This window comes from Manacus candei, unplaced genomic scaffold (assembly GCF_025592945.1).
Source record: "Manacus candei isolate 608988 ecotype Guabito, Panama unplaced genomic scaffold, ASM2559294v1 h1tg000113l, whole genome shotgun sequence".
NCBI lineage: Eukaryota > Metazoa > Chordata > Aves > Passeriformes > Pipridae > Manacus > Manacus candei.
This window is the reverse complement of record NW_026138161.1, coordinates 491,816-508,376: the sequence shown is the minus strand read 5'-3', so window position 1 is coordinate 508,376 and position 16,561 is coordinate 491,816. Positions and strand designations below refer to the sequence as shown.

The following is a 16,561-nucleotide window of genomic DNA, read 5'->3' as shown; positions in this document are numbered from 1 at the left end:
AATTTCCTCACCAGAACATTTGCTTCTTAGGGATTCAACTGTAGCCTGTGTTACACTGCAGTAAGACAACTGCAAAGGGAAGAACATAAGAAACTACCCATGCTTCTAATAACATCAACAATTTCTTGGTTTAGGAGAGATGTAGGAGCTGTGGCATGTGGCAGACAAAGGGAACAGGAAAAGGCAGACAGCTGGAAACATTAGTTTAAAGAAAGTAAAGAGAAATATCAAAACTCTCAGAGACAGGCCTTTGGACACGCAAGAACATCTACACATGGATGCAAGTGAAAGACAGGGCAGGAAAAAAAAAACCAACCCAGAGTAAGCAAGTTAATGACTTTGCATGTATGAGGGAAAGTATGAACTGCTCCAAACTTTCTCAACTTACCCTCCCTCTCTCCTGGTAATTAAAATGCAACAGTGACTGCAATTACAACTTCCCAGCACAGCAGAAAACACTAAATCCCTGCACCTCTGCTACAAACACCTCCGAGCTCTGACCATTTAATAGCTGGTCCAAGGCACTGCCATTTCACCAAGCTGGGTTGTTTTGCAAGTTCTTTTTTTTTTTTTTTTAAACATAACTTCTCTTCTGCTCAAAATCCCTTCTCCTTCCTAGGAGCTGACAGCCTTTCCAAATGCCTCCCTGTACTAAGCAGCAAAATATTTTAGCCCACGTGGTGTGTATGGCAGGGCAGGTAGGATTTAGGAGAGGATTATTAAAGCCTTCTGGAACACAGAAGGTAACCATTCCTGAGTTAACACCCTCCCTCCAACAACATGTTTCAGCTTCTTCTTAAAACATCATTTTCTGCTCCTACCTACCCTTCCTGTATACAACTAAACCTGTTCCAAGGTTAAACCAGAAGCTTCTCAATATGAATGTGTTTTGGCTGAGGTTCAAACTCTCTCCAGTGGAGAGATGCGTAATCTGATTTCTGAAAAAGGAAGCCCTGGACATTGAAAAAGATAATTCGCCTATAACAAATTGTTCCTGTAGAAATTTGGAAGACAGTGATGTATTTTCAAGATTTCTTTATGGAGTTAATTTTGCAATATGGTCAGTTACTGAAGAAAATAATTTCTTTCCAGAATCACTGAGACCACTGCTGGGAATGAAAACAGAAAATCACTACATTGATTCTGAGAGGAGTTACAACCTGCATCCACAAGCAGCAGTCACTCATCAGGATCCTAACATGACTGGCACCCTCAGAACACGATTAAGGGAGTATTTTTCCTTCTTTCTAAATATTCATACTATAAATTACAAGTGGGAAAGCATAAAGAAAAAAAACACTCTAAGCAGCAGTACCAGAGTATGAGCAGCCCAATCACCATGAAAAACTATGTAGACAACCAAAATAGCACGAACAAGTACTATGAAAATCAATGAGGTAACTCTGCATAAATTCATATGCTGCTGTCTGAACAGTATGAGAATGAAAACACCAAGGTCCTTGCTTGAAAGCATTAATAAGCAAAAAACATGCCCATGCTGGTGGTTAGTTCAGCACCTTTCTGGTTATACTTCATTTTCCCAAGATTTCTTACTTAAAAGTGTAGGAAGATAAACAAAAGACACCCATTTTAGACAGTAAGCCTAGACAGCCACTTTGTTAATAGGACAGACACTCCTGTAGACTCCAGCCAAAATTCAAAGCCCCATTGAAGCAACTGCAAAAAAGAACTGGAAGATCCAAGGAAGCTGCAGTCTCTGTAGACAGAAGTCAGGAGAAAGAAAGGCCTTGCTTCATTTTATATATCAATGAGATGCAGTAAGATCCAAATTTTTTGAAAGAGTAAGGCAAAGAAATAAATTTTAAGGGTTCCAACCAAACTGCTCATGTCAGGGCTACGCAGGCATTCCAACAGAACCACGCACAGCAACAGTTTCACCACAAAGAAAACACGGGTGAAAAGGAAACAGAAAAAGGCAACCCAGAAGAATGGAGCTACAGTAAGTCATGAAAGCTGATTTACAATTTTTTCCAGTATTTGTAATACCACGAGTGCTCTGCCACTGTCATCTCTCATCATGACAGATCATTACCCCACTCCTGGACACTGTAGGCCTAATTGAAAATTCTTACTTGAGTACAAGCCACCTAAAGTCCAAGAATTTAACAGACCTGACCATACCAAAAGCTTCAAACAATAGCTAAAACACTCCTATTCTTTAAATTTCTTTTTTTGATCTCTCATTTACAGTCTCAGCATCTTTGTTCACTGTACTACCAATCACAAAATTCCTGCCATTTAAAAAAAAAAAAGTTTAAGATTCATAGAGGAATGCTTTATTTAGTGGAAGAATCACATCATTCCACTACTATTTCTGTGTCAGAAAGAAAAAAACAAACCCAACCAACCAAAAAGCATTTCCTTTTTTTATCAAGTTCAGCTAAACCTATTTAGAAAAATCAAGACAGAATTGGAGTCAGAGCCTGTCCTGCCACTATCCCAAAAGAGGAAAGTGAAGATATTTGTTGAAAAGCCTCAAGACCAGGATGGCTTATTGGAATAGCCAGAACTGCTCAGGAGGTTCCAATGTGACTGAAGTCAAGCTGCTGCCAATTTGTGTTTTAGCTGAAGTGTTAAAATAACCAGGAAAAGGATGCTCCATGGAAAAAGGTCCCAATGGGATTATTCGCTGAGACGCAAAAAACAAAGGGAGGCTTGAATAACTACAATTTAAAAAACAACAACACAGCAATTGCATTAACTGAGCTATTCCTGAAATATGGAAACAAAAATTACTCACAGTCACTTTCAGTTCAGGAAACTGCCACGTTTTTTACAGCCGGTATTGTTGTCTGTAGTAATGTGTACAGATTCTTATAAACCCCCTCCATCCTCCTGCCATACTGATTCACTGATAACCTCACCACAAATGTTTTGAAAATTAAGTTAATACAGTCCCATATACTTCAAGAAAACTGAACACATGGACTCATCCCACAACCTGCTCTTTAATTTTTCCTCCCTGTGCCTCCAGTTTCTCACCAAGGTCACTGTTCCCTTTAAAAAATAATTATTTAAAGCTTTCAAACTTCAGATCTTCCTAACTTCAACCACCTGTTTGTGATTTGTCTGATGAGCCATTTATTTATCAATATGGAAGAATGAGACCCAAGTGAAAAAAACCAAAGTTTATACACATAGTGCCTGGGAATAAAATAAACTATTTAGAGAAAATACCACCAGTAAGTATGTGCCCAATGATTGGAAGATGATGTTTGTGTGAAGGCCCCAAAATTTCCTGTTTAGTCAAGCACTCAATATTATGAAATAATACACAATCAATTTCCCAGTGCTTTCACTTTACACGAAAATATTAGTGGGGTTCTGATCTCAGCAATATTAACACCGTTCTGGTGAGGCTACAGGAAAAGCAGCTACAGGAGAGACTTAAAACCTGATGACTACACAAGGGAATAAAATGGCAATAAAATAGGAAATGTTGCAAAGTGTACAGCTGTAACCTGGCTCTGCTTGCAAGGAAATGACATCAAAACTATGCCAGGAGCACATTAAGACCTGGAAGTCAAATCCTCAAAGCTTAGGAAAAGCTGGAATTTGTTCATTTGTACATATACAGAGCTTTGATTTATAAAGCTCTTTTGCCCTCACGTCCCCAGCATTCCTTTGTTCATTAAAGAACAAAGTTAGAGGATGACTGCTGCAATAAAGTAGATTTTCTCCCCAAGACTGCATAAAAATATAAAAATGACATACCAAGATAAAACAAAAAACCCCTATTGTTTTAGCCTTTTATGCAGACAGAACCTTTTAGGACAGGTTTTCCTCTGAGGGGAACAGTGATTACCAAGTTCACTTCTGTCAGTGCAGAGATGATTTGCCCCTGATGAACAAGGCAGTAAAGGTGCTCTGCTCAGTTCATCACAGCTCTTAACACTCTGATCACTGAATGAGGTCATTGTCAATTCACTTGTTCTTCAAAATATAAGCAATGCTAATTTCCAGACTGCCCAAGCTCACAGGTCTCACTCTGCAGCTTCAGAGAGAAGCAGTACAATATTCTTAAGAAGGGTCTGTCCAAATACTCACTAGAATTGACTGGGGAAACCAGAAAATTACTGACTGACAGAAACTGATTCTTTCTTCACTAAATTTTCCTACAATTTAATGCTAAGTGCTTACCTGCCCACAGTTTTCCACATCCTGCACCCCTTTCAAAGACTGGGTTTTACTTAACAGCTGAGAATTCCTTGAGCTCATCTCCAAACACAAAGGGCGTGGGCACAGTTTACATTTCTCGTGGCCATTGCCATTTTAGAGTAAAAAATTTCTAAGTAAAAAATACCACAGAACATTATGGACAAATTGCTCTGATACATGGTCAGGAATACAGGCCACCATTGAAATTGCAGAGCACAAGTACAGCTGGCAGTTAAAATGAACTGCACACACAGAGACAGAAAACCCTTCAAGTTACAGCTGAGGCCCAAACATGAGAACACATTTCATCCTCTAGGTCACAGTCCAGCAAGGCATTTAAGCATGAGAGCAACATCAGACATCTGAGTAGTCCCACATAATTCAGTTGCATGTGGAGTATCAGCACAAGCACACTGAAATGCTTTGATTTAAACTGCAGCTATCAAAACACAAGCCATGTTACATTTGAGTTTGTTGGGTTTGTAAACTATTATCTTCGAAGACTTTAGAGAGCTTTTTACCCACTAAAATAGTCTTACCTGAACTGAGAACTAATCTGTTTAGCAACAAAGAGGATAATGTACTTTTTCCCCTACGTGTAAACTGCTTTTCTCCACATTTCAATACTGAAACATGGTTACCCAGTTTGGCTTTTTCCTTTGTATCACTCTTAAATGCTCCTTTGATATAGATACATATATCCTGATACAAAGTTTACACTCTAAACAGTAGAAGTGTACTTCACTGGATGTGCCCATGAAGGAAGTTTTTATTCTGCTGTTTTAGTCACATCGAAACACTTTTTGAGAAGAGCTGTTAAAAAAAATCTGAGTGACTGTTTCACATATTTGTAAACACACTTTTGTAGACTCCAGCAGCAAGCTGAAATATCCATCAGTGAATTTTACCAGTGTATGTGTTTAAACACAAACAGAAATAGACAAATAAATACGATAGAGACTTGACAGAAATCTGTAACTTGAATTTGTGGTTTAACACCAGGTAATGCTCAGTGGTTACTACCTCTACTCAGGAACAAAAATCAGCCTGCTCACTCCCAAGGTATCACATTTGCTTTCTCCTCCTGCCCTGATTACAATTTTCTTGGTCTAAACATTCTTCCTCGTCTTAAGAGTCAAATGATTTACTCTGGCAATATTAAATCTTAATAAATGCTGAATTGTTCCTTCACAGACAGCGACATTACGAAGCTACAAGTAGATAATGTCACCTCCACTGTGACCCACATCACGTCATGAATTCTCCTTAAACGTTATTTTTTAGCCTCTGGCTAATGGAATGTATCTAAAATGCCATAAAATGTAAATTTACCTGCATTCCCTGGACCTTCTAAATATCCTAGGAACACCGGCATTTTTTCAGGGATTACAAATTGTACACACATACTTGGTACTTTGCCATTCATTCAATGAAGAGCACTAGAGTTAAGCATGTGAAATTTTACAGAGGTTTATTTCTTATCCTAGTGTTTTAAACTGAAACTTGGATCATGTGACTAAAACTACAGAGATCAGGGAGAATTCAGCAACAAAGTAGTATCCAAAAGGAGCTTAATTTTCAAAAAACCAAATGAGACTACAAGTTGCATCATTCAGAAAAAGATAATAAGTCGATTTTTTTTTAAAGTAAAAGTCAAGTATGATTTATGAGAAAAGAGGAGCAAAAATCATGAAAGGTCACATGCAGTAGCAAGAATAAATGCTGTTTGGCTCAGGTTTACCTATGATGAGCCACTACTGTCTTGACTTCAAACACTGCTACCAGTCAAGTCTTAAAAACGCCTCTGGTTTGCAGAGACAAAACGAATGCAATTATTTTACAGTACTTTCCATTCCAAAACTTGCTTATTTAATAACACAACCTGCATCATTCCATCACTTGATTGCAATGCAGTTCTGCTTAGCCAATTATGTAAGTATTTTTTACATCAGAACAGACCTGAACACTTAAAAATTAAGTCAATAGCAACGTCAATATTTTTGTAAGAAATATGCTGTTCTTAAATGACTCTTATATTTAGGTCATCTTGTGAAAGAAGCTGCTTTGCGTTCCATAGTTTCACTAAAAAGGAAAAGTGCAATAAGATCTCTTATTGACAGCTGCATTCAAAAACATACCAGTTACATAAGTTTGCAAATTATACTGTGACAGAGTTAAATTTCTAAGCATTTTAACGACAGTACTCAAAATGCTGTCTCAGCAAGAATGACTCAACTCCACCACATAAGCTGCACTCCAGATAAGAAGCAACTAGCTCGATTTTATAGAAAAAAAAAAATTTAGTATTCTGCTTTAATTCAAATTGCCCTGAGTTGTGCTTGTTTAGACCTGCAAACTTCACCAGTCATTTGGCATTTCCATCTCTCCTCCTCTGTTTCAACAAAAGTAACTTAAGCTTACCTATAGACAGTTTAGGAAATACTTGGAACACAGGAATAGTTTTCTACTGTACCTCAAGGGGAGAGATTTGCCAGACAACCACCAACCAGAGGAATAAACCTGTAAACCAGAGCTAGGCCTTGCCTTTATACGACAAAAACACGGCTGTGCCAAACAGTTAGAGAGGACAGAGCAGCTCTCCCCACATTTACCTGAGGCTTTTATCAGAGATCTCTATGAGAAAAACATTAATAACTGGCATGATGCATCAGCAAGTCTTCTTACTCTTAGCCCATCTGATACACAAAAGGTAGACCCAGAAATGCCTGGAAGAGAAAACTTTAGGAGCAGCTGTCCCTACCCCAGGGAAAAATGCTGGTAACACCTACCAAAACTGCTGTCCTTCAACACCTTCCTTGTGATTGATACTGTGATTGGACAGGTAAAGTGTAAAACTTCCCTGAGCCATGTTTCTTCCCCCATCCTGTGTCTCTGATGTCATTCATAAAAAAAACTATGAATAGTAACAGAAGGGAAGGTATCACAGAAGAAATGCGGGCAGAAATTGCACAATTCTTGGTCATTTGGCAACTCACACAGGGTCCTGAGTAACAGCAGCCAACCAGCCTTAATTGCACTGGTGCTTCACAAATCCTGCTTCAGTCACCTAACCACTGGAACAGCTCAGCAAAGTGCTACACGGGCTCACATTTGGGAAGTCATTTCCTAGAATCACAAGACTTAGAACTCCTACTTTATAAATTCATTCTGTTTACTCTGATGCTAAACATCCCAGTCTAAGGAAAATGTATCACCTACCTTCCTTCTAGCTACTGCTCTCGGTGGTCTAAAATCACCTTCTGCTTAAAAAAAAAACAAACCAAAAAATTCCTTTGGATGACATACAGGACCTTAAACCTTAAGGTTACTAGACAGGCCCTCAATGAACAGCACTTTCTCATTTGACAGAAGGTACAGCTCTAAAAAAAAATCTAGTTCTTCCCAAGTATTACTGTAGACTTAAACATTAGTTTTGCCACAACGAAAATTTTGCCATCCACATGGGCAACGCTGAAATATTTTAATCGTACTAAATAAATACAAATACGTATCGAACAGACGCCTGCAAAATCAATTCCCGTGAAAAACTATTAACCTCCAGCCGGTCTTAAAGCTGTATCACAGCCACTAGCACACAATCTAATGTAACAAAAAGCTTCAGACGTATGCTCAGAACCTCTGGCATTTCACACGCAAGCCCAATTAACCCAGCACAACTTTCTCATGCGGGGGGGTGGGGGGAGCGCTCGGTTCCACGGACTTTTACCACGCAGGCCGTGACAGATCACAGACCGTCACAGCGCAACCTTTGCTCAACGACATTGTTTTCAAAGGCACCGAAATCTCTCCCGAACTTTAAAACGCCCGAAAGGCGTTGGCGAGGGGAAGCCGCCCCGCTGCATCACTGTGTCACTATTCGGGGAGCGCTTGATGCTCCGACCCTCGCCAGGGTGGGGTGCTTTATAAATAGATGCGTGGTGGTTTTTTTTTTTTTTTTTAATCTCCTTCCCCAGTGCCGTGCCCCGAGCGTTTGGGTGGCGATGGGAGAGAGCAGGCTGTTTATAGCCTTTTATTTAATGAACTCCGGGCGAGGGAAGAAGGGGGGGCAGGGAGAAAGGGAAAGCTGCTGGTTTTCTACCTGAGCCAGGCCCAGCCCACGCTGCTCGCCCTCCTCTCCCGGTGCCCGGGGGGGGCTGCGGGGACACCCCCGCCCTCAGCCCCTCAGTAGGCGCTGCAATGCAGGGGCTGCTCGGGGGGGTCCCGGCAGCGGCGTTATCCCAGCGGGATCGCCCCCCCATCCCCGTTCCCATTCCGATTCCATCCCGGCTGTGCCGCCGGGGATGGCGCCGGGCTCCTCACGCCGCCCCCCCGCCCCCGCGCAGCCACCCCCGGTTGTTTACGGGCCCCGCCGCCCCCTCACGGCGCAGCGAACACTCACCGCCCCGGCCGCGGGGTCTGCGCCGGCTCCGCGGGCAGGGCCGCGCTCCCGCTCCCGGCGGTGAAGGACGGGGACAAGGAGGAGGAGGAGGAGAAGGAGGAGGAGGAGGAGGAGGAGGGGGGCACCCGGCTGGCGGCCTCGCCTCAGCTCATTCACAGGGCGGCTCTGTGCCCAGGGGGAGCCCAGCGCTCATCTCGCCCCCACCGCCGCCGCCGCCGCCGGCCCCCCCCCTCCGTCCTCGGGTCCCCCGTCCCCCCCCGGCCCGAGCTGCCCCCGCGCCCACCCGCGCAGCGCCCCCGCGGAGCGCCGGCCGCGGACGGACGGACGGACGGACACACGGACGGACACACGGACGCTCTCGCGCTGCGCCGCCGCTGCCGCCGCCGCCTCCGCCCCTCTGCGCAGGCGCGCGCGCCGCAGGGGAGGGAAGAGGGAAGGTGGGGGGGGGGGGGGGGGATGAGGAGAGACGGGAGCGCGCGCGCGCGCGCGCCCCAGCGCGTCCTTTCCCTCCTCGTTCTCGCCCTCGTTAAAAAGAAAAAAAAAAAAACAAACACGAAACACTTCCCCTCCCCTCCCCAAAAGAAAATAAATAAGCGACAAACGGAGGCTTTTCGTGGGGTTAAAAAAAAAAAAAAAGGAGGGAGAGGAGGGGAAAAAAACCCCCAGCGCACCCCGGCGGGTACCCGGATGTGGGAGCGGGGCCGTTACGGGTATTACATCACCCTCCGCCCCGGGTCCCGCGCCGCGCCGCGCCTGCGCGGGACCGGCGCGAGGGGCGGTGACGTCATCGGCCCCACCCCTCTCCCTGAGGGATGTGAGCGACGCGAGGGTGGGAGGCGGCAGCTCCCAGTTGGGATCCTTGTCCCGATCTCGGTCCCGGGCCCGTGGCGGCAGTAGCTCAGCCCACCTGACGGCGATGGAGAGGGCGGGCGGTGGGTCCCGAGGCGCTGGGGGCATCAGCTTAGTCTCCCTGAATCACAAAATTAGTTAGGTTGGAAAAGACCTCTGAGATCATCTATGATCCAACACCACCATGTCAAACGGACCATGGCACCAAGTGCCACGGACAGTCTTTCCTTCAACACTTCCAAGGACCGAGACCCCGCCGCCTCCCTAGGCAGCCCATTCCAATGTCTAATCGCCCTTTCTGCGAGGAAATTCGTCTTGATGTCCAACCTAAACCTCCCCTGGCGCACTTTAAGACTGTGTCCCCTGGTCCTGAGGGATATCCTCTTACCCGCCTGAACCGGAGCCCCGCAGATTTTCCCGCTGGAAGCACGACCGCTGGCAAAATCAGCAGCGGATTACCAGTAATGAACGCATAATGGGTTTAATAATCCCACGGTTTTCAGCCACCCTTTGATCAAGGCTGGCCTGTGCACAAAAGGGATGGCGGTGTGCTCAGGCTGTGGCAGAGACTCCCCCCGACAGCCTGCAGAGAACAAACTGAGAGGAAAAGCTTTTAGACAGACCCCTGTTTGGTCTCAAGAAGGGTGGGGGGATGCCTGAGGAGGCTGCGATGGGAGAGGGGTGGTTCGTGGGGGAGCTGCTAATTCCGGCAAGCCGTGGTTAAACCTTGTGGCTGGGGATTTCCGAGCTGGAGTGGGTGCCAGGAGGAGGGAGTGCTTCAAGGGGAGGATTAGGAATGCACAGGAGCTGCGAGGCTGTAAAGAAGGAATTGAATGCAAAGGGAGAGATGCTGAGGAGGACTGGGAAAGGTGAAGTGGGTGCTTAGCAAGCTTGTCTACTCTAGGTAGTTTCCATCTTAAACAGCGACGACAGCAAGCAGCCATACATGTAATGGCTTTACATCGAAAGAGAGTAGGTTTAGATTTGAAATTAGGATGAAATTCTTCACTGTGAGGGTGGTGAGGCCCTGGCACAGGTTGCCCAAAGAAGCTATGGCTCTCCCACCCCTGGGAGCGTTCAAGGCCACCAGGCTGGATGGAGCTCTGACCAACCTGGTCTAGTGGAAGGTGTCCCTGCCCATGGCAGGGGGGTTGGAAGGACATGGTCTTTTAAGGTCTCTTCCAACCCAAACCATTCTAGGATTCCCTAAGATGAATGGAAAGCCCTCCAATTGCTGGTTATGTTCCCATTGTAGATATCCATCGGTGCAACTTCATCAGGGACTGAGGGCAGTTTATCGAGGGCTTTTGGGCAGATTAGACCAACAACATCAAAGCCCTACCCAGAGATAGCTAAAAGAGCTGCTAAAAATCCAACAAAACCTCATAGTTGTGGGGCTTTCCTGTGATAGATAAACTGACCGTGTTTCAGCACAAAAACAAAATCTCCAGTTCCCGTTGCTGCCTGTGCCTGGATGGAATGTTTGGACCCAGACTCCCTGTATTCACCCTCATCGTGATCATTATCACGATACTGAGCACCTCTCGGTATTGCTAATCGTTCTGTTAAAGTTTCAGGGCCTTTGATTTAGAAATTTCGGGCTTTTGTAGTTAAATGCAGTAAACTCTGTTAGTGGAAACAAACCTTTAGGGAGATTTAAATGCAAAATATACTGAAAATATGCAGCGTATTCCACAATGAAAGGGAGATTATGGAAGGTCGTGGAGTAATTCCCATAATCTCCATCAGTGCAATTTTGAATTTCTTTTTGGTATCCAAAGATAATTGATTACAATTTGAATGCAGTTCAGGCTTTTAAAGCTGCATTTCCCTTTCCCCTTGCCTTGCCTTGCTTGGCCTCGCTTTTCCTTGCCTTCCCTTCCCTCTTTTCCTTTCCCCCCACCGCCAAATCTACAATATACAGACAAGGTAGAGGTTACACAGAATTCCTGCAGGCATGTGCCATGTTTCTTTAACCTCTACACTTAAACATAAATTTAATCTTTCACCCTCCTTTTCCACTTTAATAAATCTCTCCTAACACTTTGAATTATATACAATCATGGGTTTCATTTAGATTCCATGTTATCCACAGCTGTGTTTTGAGTGGTTTTTATTTTAAATAAAAGTGATAGAAAACATGGCTCTGCATATTGTTTTGTGATGTCCCAGTTTTAAGCTGCAGGAATGTAATGACAGCAGAGAGTTTGCTGCTGTCATTTTCTATTTATATGCTTTTTCAGGGGAAATTGGATGAAGTCAAATTACCACAATATTTTCTTAAAGTGTAACTTTTATTTAATTTCCTAGTTTTACTTGGCCTGTTGTACTGACAATGGTAATAAATATTTGCAAGAAGTTCAAACATCGCTTTTAATTAGGATAAAACAGCTGTGTGTAACATATCCCTCTACTAAACTTATTTGTAGCTGATGAGACTACATCTCCCAGTGTACAACTCTTTATTTTCTCTTTAGCTGTTCATCAAGTTGTGATACAGATGGTTGGGACCTGTAGTCACTAGAGTCATTAGCACCACAGCAACAAGAACCATTGTGAAACTCAACACTGTATCATAAATCATTAATGAGTTATTGAGAAGAATCGTATTTCACTGTTTGGAACAAGAAAATTCTTTTAGCTTTATAAGGCATATTTAAAATGATGTGCTGCTCCACGATCTATTTTTAGAGAATATTATTTTTGGACAATTCTATTTCCTGTCACAGCTTTAAAAAAGTCTTTAGATGGATAGTAATTGCCAAGAGTATTTCTGAAAAAAAAAAATAAATCTAAGTATCTAAATAAACAGATATTTGCCACCTATGCACATTTGGTTATTGCAGGCAGGAGGATGACTTTGTCCAATCTATTCATTAAAACTCAATTTAGAAAATTCCACACTTAGCCCAATGAAGCCGTTCCCAATGACATCATTTCCCATAAAAAGAGAAAATGGGACCGCAGTTGCTACTGGGATCACATGGCAATGTGCTTTTAGCTGCACTTTGGAATCAGTTTCCATCTGTAATGGCCATACTCTGGAGGAGCCTGCTGTAATCTGCCTGTTCTATTGCCCAACACTCCTGTTAACTCTTTCTGTTTTAATACCAGAGGGTTAAACTCCCTTTATTATAAGGTATATCATGAAGTATTGGAATTTTGTCTGTGTGTTCCTCAAACATGGGACATCCAGAACCAATATCACAGTCACAGAATAACTGGGGCTGACAATATAACCAAACTGGGACCTCTGGAGATCACCCAGTCCAACTCTCCTGTCAATGCAGGGGCAGCTGAGGCAGGTGACACAGGAACGTGTCCGGGTAGGTTTGGAATGTCTCCAGAGAGGGAGACTCCACACCCTCCCTGGGCAGCTGTTCCTGTGCTCTGCCATCCTCAGTGTAAAGAAGTTCTTCCTCATATTGAAGTGGAACTTCTTGTGTTTTAGTTTATGGCCATTGCTCCTTGTCCTGTCACTGGGCACCACCAAAAAGAACCTGGCACCATCCTCTCGGCACTTGCCTTGGAGATTTTTAAATGTATTAATGAGATCCCCTCTCAGTCTTCTCCAGACTAAAGAGGCCCATCTCCCTCAGGCTCTCCTCATAAGAGAGATGCTCCAGACCCCACATCATCTTTGTGACCTCCACTGGACCCTCTCCAGTAGCTCCTTGTCTTTCTTGAGCGGTGGAGACCAGAATTGGGCACAAGTCTCCAAATATGGCCTCACTAGGGCAGAGCAGAGGGGGAGGATTACTGTTGTTACCATGAACTCTTGTACTGCACTGTTTACATTTCTTGACTCCTAAGTGAAAAAAAGCTACTTCTCTGAAACCTTGGTTTCAGGTTCCCTTACCTATTGTCCCTGTTTCTCCTCTCTTATATGGTCTGCCGTGAATAGCTGACATAGGTGGGAAATAATACATTCCAAGTTACTTTGCAGCCTAAAAAGCTGTTAGACTGTGGGGTTTTGTTTTGTTTGGTACAGAATTTGTATCACCTAATAAATTCTCATCTAAATATCAGACATATAATCCAGCTGCTGTCCAGGCTGCCCTGGTGGAAGGAGAAGGAGACCTGCAGGTGATCATTATTCCCCTGCTTTCGCTGATGTCTGGAGCAGGTTGTGTGAGTTCTTTGGAGGTGACTTTTTTTGTCTCCTGTAGTTTCTGTGAGTACAGAAGAAGCTGAGGTGACCACCTGGACTAGAACCTTCATTTTTAGATGGCTAAAATTAATTAATCATTTACCTGAGCTGCTTAGAAGTTATCTAATAGAAATCTTCATATTAATGATAAGTGTGGCCTGTAACAGTGTGATCTTGTCAAAACTTTATATTTGGCTTGGGAAGTACCGCTGCCCTGCCCTATCCATTCTCCAGGGGGATGCTCCTATTTTTGGAATCTAAAAGCCAGCTGCATGACTATGCTGCAGGCTTTACGTCTTCCCGGCGCTATTCCTGCAACACCCCGGTGTGATGACATCTGTAGGGATTTGCTCAGGCAGCTGTGCCACTGGGAACTCCATAAAATGCCAGTAGTGTAGCGATGATTAATAATCACACGATGTTTAAGTCATCAAAGGCACACACCTAGGGTGTATCCTGTATCCGAACGGAATTTGTCCGAAGGATGTCACAGAGACTTTGGTCTTTTGAAGAACACCATGTGCAAACGTCCTGCATTCTTGAAATGCAGCAGCTTTGATATAATTCACGTCCTGAAAAGTGCTTCCCAAACTGCCACGCTTCGTCCCCTCTGAGAGGAGATCCGTGCTCCCCTCATCTCTTTTAGAAACAACATTCAGAGTTATGGCATCAGTTAAAAACCAAATGCTGGTGATCTTCAGCCTACAAAATTAGGTACAAAGTCATTAGGGCATCACAATGCTCAGTCATGAGTTTTATTTTTCCAGGGAGAATTTGCTGATGGAAGTAACCTGCAATTCAGGAAAATCAGCAAAAGTAAAGTACAGTAAAGACCAAAATATCAATAGAGCCAAAATCCTTTTATGCTGAAAATTAATATAAAGCATATTAAAAATAGAGGCATAATAACAATATAAGGCATGGAAAAAGAAGCATAATAAAACTACAAAGCATAAAAAACATAAGCACAATAAAAATATAAAGCATATAAAATATATTAATATAAATGAATATAAGATAGTAAAGACTAAAACTAAAATACTTAATATAAATTAGTATAGATTAATATTATCCATATTCTATAATATTGTTATTTTTTTTGTCCCTCCATTTTTCTCCAACTCTTTTCTCTATGTATTACGACAAAAGCATGGCATCTCCCAATTCCTTCAAAAGCCCAAAGTAAGATGACAAAAATCCAGACAGCTCCGGAAAAGAAATGCAGTTTGTTGAGGTATTCAGAGCTCATATGTGAATCACCTGCATTTTACGTGGTTCCCTCCATCTGTAGCAAAATGTCACTGAAGACCTGGTGGCCAGGAAAATTTGCTTTTCATGTGAAATGGGGAAATTAAAAAAGAATGTCAGTACAGTCTACAAACATTTTAAAGAAAATGAAAAATGGGGGGGGGGGAAAGAACCATTTAAATACTGATTCCCCCCCTCCTTAGAATCTCAGCTGCCTCAGTAGTTGAAATGGAAAAGTCTTGGTAGAAAGGCTGTGTGTCCTGAACTTGGTGTGGAGAAAGGGACAAAACAGCCATGTTTGATGTCTGAAGAAGCACTGGCACGACTTGCCAGGCTGTGCCAACTCATTTTGGTGCCTGTCCCTGTGCTATCCACCAGCTTCATGGTGGTGTGATGCATATGGTCTCTTTGGGATCATCTGTGCTTCCCTTCAACACAGAAACCACCAATCAGCTTAAAGCCACATTAGGAGAAAACAGAAGTTGATTTGAAGTATTTTGAAGGCTGGGTCAGATTCTCACACAACTGGACTCTGGCAGGGATACCTTCCACAGTTGTTTCCAACCTGAAGGGGATACACTTCAGTTAATCTTCATCATTGAACACCAAGATGTGCCTGTGTCTTGGTGTTCAGTTTCTCACAGTTTATTTTTCTTGACAAGATCTTCTTTTGCTGTAAGGCAAGCTGTGAAGTAGAGAACACCCAGAATATTTTATCAGCCAGGCTTTCGCCTATTCCGTGCATTAGACGTTCTTCTCTTTCAAAAATGTGAAGGTGTATGGGAGTTGCTGGTTTCCTTTGCTGTCAGTAATCCGTGCAGGAAGGCCTGTGCCCTCCCTGCAGTCAGTGACAAAGCTCCCACTGACCTCAGCGTTGGAGGATCAATCCCTCAGTCATTAGCACGTTGTAAAAACCACTGTTACCCAGCCAATTTTAATGGGCCTGCCCACAACTGTCAGTTGTTTAACCTAAAAATTAGCTTAGCAATCACAGCTGAAATTACAAGTCAGACTGTTGATGCATAAGAATACTTCATCCTGAGTCATCAAGAGTCTTATGATGTTCTTAAGAGTTTTATAATTATTAACATTCAGGCAAGAGATTCTAAAATTTGATAAAGACTGGAATTTCCAGATGTGAAGGAGATTAGTTCTGATGGGAGGATAAGATTTATATTCTGTAAACTCCCATTTTTTTTGTCTTACCAGTCTTTTCGTTCTTTAAATAGATGGGTCTACTCACGCTCTTTGCACAACCAAACACAACTTAGGTTTTTCTACATTCCTTCATATATTTATGTCTCTTTTAACAAGCCTGTTAGCTCAGACACAGCTGAGGAGATGAATTTATTGTGTCAATTAAACAGTGAAATTAAGCTAAAAGCAACGTGTCAGAATCCAATAGCCAAGGCATGGAGATATTTGAAATCTAAAGATTAATTAGTATTTTGCAAAATAAGTTTTCCACAGTACCAAGGATTCTGGAGAGTCCAGATTTAAAGGATAGTCCTGTTCTGAAGACGGATTTTGCCACTTATGCCTTTTTTTACTTGACAATATAACCAAAGTTTAAATTTAGTTTCATTACATAGGTGCTGATGTGGTATGACTAAGAAGTAAAGACATTGTTTCATGTTTGCTGGCATAAGGGACATGGTAAAAATGGATATGAGATCACAAGCTGTATGTGATCGTTTTCGTAGGAAAGCAAAACAATTTGTAATTTGTATTTTTAG

General features: G+C 43.0%; 1 protein-coding gene across 4 annotated transcripts in view; it reads right to left on the bottom strand.

The window, feature by feature from the left end:
* PPM1A (protein phosphatase, Mg2+/Mn2+ dependent 1A) overlaps positions 1 to 8,823 on the bottom strand; it is a 34,705-nt gene extending 25,882 nt beyond the window's left edge. For 2 of the 4 annotated variants that reach the window (XM_051769923.1, XM_051769922.1), the window contains exon 1: positions 8,579 to 8,823. The gene's annotated coding sequence lies outside the window, so the exon portion shown is untranslated. The remainder of the gene's footprint in view (positions 1 to 8,578) is intronic. The other 2 variants (XM_051769924.1, XM_051769925.1) reach the window with 1 other exon arrangement.
* Between the last annotated feature and the right edge of the window lie 7,738 nt (positions 8,824 to 16,561).